This window comes from Natator depressus, chromosome 13 (genome assembly GCF_965152275.1).
Source record: "Natator depressus isolate rNatDep1 chromosome 13, rNatDep2.hap1, whole genome shotgun sequence".
Lineage (NCBI taxonomy): Eukaryota > Metazoa > Chordata > Testudines > Cheloniidae > Natator > Natator depressus.
The window spans coordinates 10,915,735-10,924,548 of record NC_134246.1 but is presented as its reverse complement, the minus strand read 5'-3'; positions in this window follow the sequence as shown (position 1 = coordinate 10,924,548).

Genomic DNA, 8,814 nt, shown 5'->3' with positions numbered 1-8,814 from the left:
GATGGTCCCCTAATATCAGCATTAAGGCTCATTGACAGGCTGATTCTTTTTTGTGCCTCAATAGAGGACTTCAGTCTCTAGTGCTTTTAGACTGGCATTTTGTCACCAATGATAAATTCACTCAGAACTCTAGCCTAGCCTAGGGAACAGTGTAAGGTTGATAATGGCTTAGGTCTCATGTGATAATGCAGTCAATTAGTAGTTCAATAAAAATGGTAGCTTTTTCTTTAGTGTTGCACAAGAAAACAAGCATGATGCATACTACTGCAAGCAGTCAAACAGAGAGGCAGGATCTTAACACAAATGCTAACCTAACGCCAGTGAATGGCCTCCCAGCCCATATGCCACAACGACTTACCTTTTTGCCACCTCTGAGGTAGCATGTAGCTTCAGTCTCTTTGCTTTCCATGGGGTATTATGTGCTTAAAGAAAAGGATACCAGGGAGAAAGAATCATAGTGTCATAGCACTGAACATTATGGCAGAAACAGATACTTGCTATGCGAATAGAGGCTCAGCTAGCTGAGAGATAAAAACCTCCACATTGCAAGACTTACACAGGAAGCGCTGGGGCCAGTTTGAGCAAATCCAGGGCAGCCTGAAGTTGGCACTTTAGAGACTGAAATTAAGAACTTACATTTGTTAAACTGAGTTAGTCAATAGTCACTCCCAGCCTCCCCCACACCTTGATGTGCCCGCTGTCCACTGCTCTCTTCAGCTGGCAGTTCTCCATTGCCCCTCTGATTTAAATGCCTGCCACAGCCCAACTCCCACTCTAACATCTCACTTTCAGGAAGTTTCCTATTAGCATGGGTATAAGGGGGGGTAAGAGGATGAAACGAGAATTCTTTGGCCTCCATACTGTTCTCAGGAGTGGTTACTGATTTGGGGTGCCTAATTTTAGAATAGCCCCAATTTTTCAGCACCTTCCCTCTGAAAATCAGGCCCTTTTAACGTGTCTCAAGCTGGGTACCTATAATCACATTGAAATCTTAGCTATCCTTTGTAAGCTGCTATGTTCCTCCACTAGTCATTGTGAGCATGTAGAGATTTTATCCAATCACTTACACCTGGTAAGATAGTTAGACCAGATCTCATTTAATCAGACACACGTTTCACAAGAGCTAAGGCTTTAACAAGAAAATAGGCACAATAGTCACACATAAACCTGCTCTAACAAGCAGTTTATAGGTATCAAACAGACCAAAGCTTGGCCAGAAACTAAGCTGCACTTCTGTAGTTTTAGGTAGACAAGTTATCATTTAAGAACATTTTGTAAGGCATTAAAACCCTCTAAATGAGTATTTTAGGATTCATTAACATATGTACTAAGAGAGTACTGTGTTTCATTTCCAATACAATAGCAAGATATACCTATATTAAAACATGGATGCCCACAATTAAAGGGTTTTTGTTTGTTCCAGGAGCCTTGATAACTTTCTAATGAAATCAGCTAAAGTAAAATAAATAGATCAGATTGGCAGCACTTCAATAAGGCTACAGATCTAGAGGTATGCCTGGATCTCAGTTCTGACCTTCAGTAGATTCTACTCCATAGCTACTCCCACCAGCTAGCATTAGAAACACAAATTAGTTCTAAAAGCTCCCTTTATATAGAGGGCCAGGGTCATCTGACACCCCTTAGGCCTTAAAGTCAGACTCCCCACATCTGATTTCTAAAATGTGAAACTGAGGCACGGAGGGAAGCAGTAACTTGCCCAGGGTCACACAGTAAGTCAATCGCAGAGCCAGAAAAAGGATCCAGATCTTGTTCCAGGCTTGTGCCTAATGTTAATATAATATAGGTAGATTTAGAAATGGGCCAAGGAATGAACAGCACTTTAGGAAAGATTTGCTTTGATTTATTACAGAGCAATAAATTACAGATCTTTACACACATGCTTTGAATCAACGCACAACTTAATACACTATATAAACCTAAATAAAGGAAGAGAAATTCCTTTTCTGATGAATGAATTAATGTTTTGCAAAGCGCTTTGGGAATCAGTGTGACAGGTTAAGAGCTATTGTATTACTCATTATATTAGCAATGGACACAAACCACAAACACAAACCCTAAACCCCTGAATCTCAGCATCTCAAAGAAATCATAGTGTCAGTTTTGAGGCCAGTCCTGAGTTCTGCAGTCTCAAATCCCAATTCTAAACTTTAAGGAATCAGAATCCAAACCTGGATTTGAATGTCACAGTTCATCCCTCACTCTAGGACAGGCAAACCCTGAAAACCCTGACATCAAAACTGAAAATCCCAGCATCTGTTGATGCCTGGGCACATCTCTAACCACAATTATATTTATATATCAATGTTAGACAGCAACTGCCTGGGCGTGAGGAGACCATGGGGATGTTCCTGTCTCTGCTACTGATTCATGGTGCAACCTTTGTCAACTAACTTACTTTCTTTGTGCCTCAGTTTCTCCACCTGCAAAATGGGGATAATGATTTTTACCCATCTTTGCAAAGTGCTTTGAGATCTACAGGTGAAATAAGTGTTATGATTATAATTAAATTTAGTGGTTTCTCCAAGTAGTCACAACTGGGAAATATGACAAACCGGAATTACCTGGGGAAAGACACCTCTCCAGGGGCCAGTTATAGACTACCTTGTATACATGTTAAGGCATTGGCCCTGCAAACACTCATGCACACACTTGAATAGTCCAGTTGAAATCAATGAGGCTGCTCGTAAGCGTAAAGTGAAGAATGTGCTTAAGTTTTTGCAGAGCCAGGATCTAAGTGTTGTAATTTTACATATTTTTTTTCAAATATTATTTTTCAGTCCTGGGCAAATCACTTGCAGTATTAACAATCTTTATGATTTTATCACAAACCTTGTGATATTTAACGTTTTTTCTCAAAGCTTCAACTTCTGGAGATGTTATTTCATGAGACGCTCAGGGGCGGGCTTTGTTTTGTTTAAGCAAGTTTCTGTTCTTCACAGTTGCAGAGAAAAGCCAAAAAACATGGCCCAGATGCACTCTAAAGCTCAGAAATCAAAAGAACACCACATTTATCATTTGTTAAAAACCCCTGATTTCTAAGACTATCTCATGATTCTTGTGGCCCTAATTCATGATTTTTCCCTGCCTGGGTTAGCAGTACAGAAATTGCTCCACATTACATACTAAATACTGTTTTTAAAAACGCATTCTAAGAACAACATTTGTAAGGCTACCATTTACTGAAAACACCAAAACAATATTTCCTTTCAACTTGAAATGGCTTAAATGTAGGCTACAAAGACCATCTTTTCATAAGGACATTGAGGAGGGTGTGGGGTGAGATGGAGATATGTATGGGCAGTCCTTTGTTTATGTGAGCTCATTTTTAATTTATGGAATAGGTGCCCAAAGCACTGGATGTGCAATTGTAGTTGTATTTGGTACATATAAATCAATACAGATACCAATCCATTACTATGTAATCAAGCCATCTATTTCCAGCATTGGTAGAGCACCTATCCTCATAGCATTTAAGCACCTCTGTGGAGCCTGCAGACTGTTGGAAGCTAAATCTTTCCTATCAAATATAAGCTTCTAACAAGTGAGAACATTAAAAGTAAGTTTAATAAGAGAGTCTGTAGTTGGGTCCCTGCTCCTGATTGCACATCACCTTTATGAGCAGCAATGTTACTACTGAGTGAAAATCATTACAGTTGCAAGGAATCTTCTCAGCTGTTCAGCTGAGCTGTAATTTTGCATGGAAAATCCTTCACTTCTTCAAACCCATGGTGCTGGCCCTGACACTGAGCACTGATGTTCTTTGTCTTTGCCTTCTGTGTTGAGGGAGCCTGAATGCCAAGTCAAAACATTCTGTGGAGGAGAGAGGCTCCCTAGACAAGAGGATGTTGGAGAGCTGGATCTTCTTCAGCTTGTAGCACAGTATTGTTTTCTGAAACAATGCACTGTTTCCTGGTTCATGGGCCATATTTACTCAGAGGAACATAGTCAACTACAGGGTCACTCGTGTAATTCATAAAGCTTTGTTCTCTACTTTGGGATGGCGTCACCAAGCAAACAGCCTGTCTCACTGCAGAATTGTATTTTTCATTCATGACAGGAGAGGGTTTCCTGAAGAGTTCTCTTCTGTCTCTACCTGGCATTAAGCAGCTGGCACTAGAGTTCCAGCATTCAACAGTGGGTTTTGTTATTTGCTGGTCACAAACGGAAGAGCTACTAGAAAGGTATTCGCAAAAAGAAAAGGAGTACTTGTGGCACCTTAGAGACTAACAAATTTATTTGAGGATAAGCTTTCGTGAGCTACAGCTCACTTCATTGGAAAGGTATTGGAAACAGGAGAGAGTACAGGATTTAGGTAGCAGACATATATTAAACTGATATTGATCAACTGAGTGATAGATTCTTTCCATGTTAGGTATCTGTGGTGCTACAAATGCTGGATTTCTGAACAGATATATAGATATACATTTCATTAAAAACTATGCTAAAAGAATGCTATTTAGGTTTCAATGTCAAGAATTCAAAAGTTAGGAAATGCCAGATTTAGTACTGCCTCTGCCTCTTGATTGCGTCCATCCTGTGCACTGAATGAGGCAGGAGTCCCAGGGAAAAAAAACCAGTATATGATCACGTCATTGTCGACAGCATCATAATGTATATGCATAGCAGGGCCGAACAAAGGTTATACACAGGTGTTATGGCTTAATTTAGTTTCTGAAGCACACTACAATTAAAACGTGCTATAGAACATATTGTCATTATTGTTTCTTATGCTGTTCCTGTTTATTGCTCTTTACTGGTTTGAATGTCTGATGTTGGTTTCGCACATGTGAACACATACAAAACCTCAATCATTACTCAGTCATTGAGGACTTTGTTTTATTGATATCGTTTCAGTTTATTAAAAATTAATATATTTAACAAAGAATAACTTAGCACTTTAATAGTGCTTTACATATCCAAAGTACTGTAGAGATATTAACTTCTGAATCTCCCCCCTAATCTAAAATGGTTTCATGATACAGTTAACTGGATATTTGGTCTTCCTAATTGCATAGAGAGTACACTTATAAAGTTTGCAAACGATACCAATCTGGAATGGGTTGCAAGTGCTTTGGAGGATAGAATGAAAATTCAAAATGATCTGGACAACCTGGAGAAATGGTCTGAAGGAAAGAGGTTGAAATTCAATAAGTACAAATGCTAAGTACTCCACTTAGGAAGTAACAATCAGTTGCACACATACAAAATGGGAAATGATGGCCTAGGAAGGAGTACTGCAGAAAGGGATCTGGGGGTCATAGTGGATCACAAGCTAAATATGAGTCAACAGTGTAATGCTGTTGCAAAAAAAGCAAACATAATTCTGGGATGTATTAGCAGGAGTGTTGTAAGCAAGACAGGAGAAATAATTCTTCTGCTCTACTCTGTGCTTATTAGGCCTCCACTGGAGTATTGTGTCCAGTTCTGGGTGCCACATTTCAGGAAAAACGTGGACAAATTGAAGAAAGTCCAGAGAAGAGCAACAAAAATGATTAAGGGTCTAGAAAACATGACCTATTAGGAAAGATTGAAAAAAAACTGGGTTTGTTTAGTCTGAAGAAGTGAAGATTGAGAGGGGACATGATAACAGTTTTCAAGTACATAAAAGGTTGTTACAAGTAGGAGGGAGAACATTTTTTTCTCATTAACCTCTGAGGATAGGACAAGAAGGAATGGGCTTAAATTGCAGCAAGGGAGTTTAGGTTGGACATTAGGAAAAACTTCCTAGCTGTCAGGGTAGATAAGCACTGGAATAAATTGCCTAGGGAGGTCATGGAATCTCGTCATTGAAGATTTTTAAAAGCAGGTTAGACAAACACCTGTCAGGGATGGTCTAGACCAGTGGTTCTCAAAGCTGGTCTGCCACTTGTTCAGGGAAAGCCCCTGGTGGGCTGGACCGGTTTGTTTACCTGCAGCGTCTGCAGGTTCGGCCGATCGCGGCTCCCAGTGGCCGTGGTTCGCCGCTCCATGCCAATGGGGGCTGCGGGAAGCGGGGCGGGCCAAGGGACATGCTGGCCACCCTTCCCGCAGCCCCCATTGGCCTGGAGCGGCGAACTGCGGCCAGTGGGAGCCGCGATCGGCCGAACCTGCGGACGCAGCAGGTAAATAAAGCGGTCCGGCCCACCAGGGGCTTTCACTGAACAAGCGGCGGACCGGCTTTGAGAACCACTGGTCTAGATAATATTTAGTCCTGCCTTGATAGAAGACCTCTCGAGGTCCCTTTCAGTACTATGATTCTATGATTCCCTCTTTCAAGTTCCTTGTACTCCAGTATATCACCATGTATGGCATCCTTTCTGAGTCCAATCTTGACATGTGTCCAAACCATTGCAGTTATCTTTCTTAAATCAATTTCTTGCCCTGGCTATTTTCTTATCATTCCATTTTATTTTCTGCAGTCTTGAAAGTCTCAATATTCCCTTCAGCCAGTTCATTTCTACAGTCAACATCTTATATTCATCAGCTTTCCTCATCCTGCAACATTCTGACATGAGTATTGCTATGACAATTGTTTCATATACACTGATTTTCATTTTTATCTAAATGTCTTTAGATTTTCAAATCTTACAGAGTTTTCTAAATGCAACAGCAGCTAGTCCAACATTTCTTTTTATGTCATCTTCACAATTCCTATTTTTTGATACTAAACCTCCAATGGACACAAATTTTTCCACTTGTTCTAGTTCTTTGTCTCCAACTTTTATCTATGCCTCTTCCTCTTGTCTTCCTATTGCCACAGATTTTTGTCTTTGCCACCCTGATCTTCAGTCTGAATTTTATGCTTTCCCAGTCTACCTTGTAAGTTAAATCTCTGTAAATCCTCCAGTGCTATGAGGTCAGTATCACCTGAAATCTAAGCTTATTTACTGTCCTCCAACATAACTCATGTCATGTCATGTTAATTTCATTTAATTTTTACTGTATTTGAAAACAGATCTATTTGCCTATCAGCCACTAGAGGGCACAGGGATGCTGTGAATCTCATAGATAGAGCTAGAATGATGCCGTTGGAGAGGTTGTTTATACATTGTTTATACTGGTTTATTCATGATCATCCCAGACTCTACGCACAGCAATTTTTTGGTGTTAGCCAATTTGTTTTGTAACCCTGCTGGCTGGGAGTTGTTTTATAACTTGCAGTTATAAAACAGCTTCTTTCATTACCTACTCTGGCAGTTTCCTCTTGTTACAGAGCACCTATTCCAGAAGATAATTGCTTTCTGTTGTCTGTTCTGGCCTGTCATTCCTATATATTTCAGGAGTGAAACAGCAGTGATTTATAAGCATAATAAAACACACTCACACAGACAAAAATCCAGCTGTAGCCACAAAAAAGGTCTCCTAAAGATTGTTGACATGTTCTTTCATCAGCATTTCCCTCCACAGTTATAAGTACCACATGAAGTAGGAAGTGACTTGATTTGTGCAAAAATAAATCCAATTTTTTTTGTTAAAGGGAAGAATATTACAGGCAACTATTATAATGCACTCTAAATGGCCGAGATAAGAGATCCAAATTTATGTCACTGGCTGTTTTCATTTCTCAGCCTTTGGGTTTTAAATAGAAATCATATGAAAAAAATAAAAAACAACAAAAAATAAGAGGATCTCATCTTTCATTGTTCTGGGACAGATTCTGCCACCCTGACTTACGCTGAGTAATAACTTCATCCATCATTTCAATGGGACTATTCATACAGCAAGGCGTTAATAGACAAGAGTAAGACAATTCTTGAAAGGAGCCAAACTGAGAGCTCTGGAGAGTGAAGTTCTTTCTCCCCAGAGTACATGTAGCATGGGCAGCAGCCGTCCAAGCTTCCCCACAACAATTAGCCAATATGTCTCAAAGCTGCATCAGGGAAGAAAGGATATTTCAGACTCAGTGGCTCAGTCTCCCTGGCTTCTCTGCTGAGACTGCCACAAAAGGGCCAAGCAGTGCCAACTGAGATGGTGGTGTTTTTTACATGGACAACCCTGAACTAGGAACTGATCGATAACTACTAACCTGTGCAGTGCTGATGACTTACCACTAGTTGACAGAGGTTTAGGAAGGAAATTCCGCATAGACAATTCTGGAATAATATGGTTATTCCAGAATTGTCCAACTTGAAGTTTCTAGCACCTTCTTCTGAAGCATCTGATACTGGCCATTCTGTTGGGAGTCTTATATCCAGTTATTAAGATGGCTTCTTACTTGTTACGGTCCCGTTCACAGTAAGGGTCAAATACAGCAGTCCTTACTCAGAAAATTACCATTGAATTCAAGGTGAGTGGAGTTTTGGGACTGCCTGGTTTGGCCCTAAGAAAATACCCACGATAGCCGAACCCATGTTTAAAAATGGACTCAGCTAACGCCAGTTAAAAATGCTTTTCCTACTCAATATGGATTAGATTAAATTCACTTTAAAAGGAGCTCTAAATTGAGTAGGGACCTAGTTATACAGTTTAATACACCGTTACATAGTTTACAGGACCTCATTTTTTGCTAAAGGCTAGGTAGGGGTAGGGGGATTGGATTTAACACACTTTTGCTATGTCCAGACAAAAAAACTACTTCCTGTCAAAACATATTTTCTTAGAGCCTGATTCTGTGAGGTCTTAAGTGTCAGAGTTACCAGGCTAACTGCATGTCTGACCTCTCTTGGTCTGACCTCTCGTGGCCCTAAGTTAGAACGCTGAGCCCAATCAACAGCTGGTGTGAATCAGCATAGATCCAATGAAATCAATAAAGCTAGATAGATTTATACCAGCAGATGATCTGGCCCTAGCTCTAACCTAATTCCTCCCTTCTTC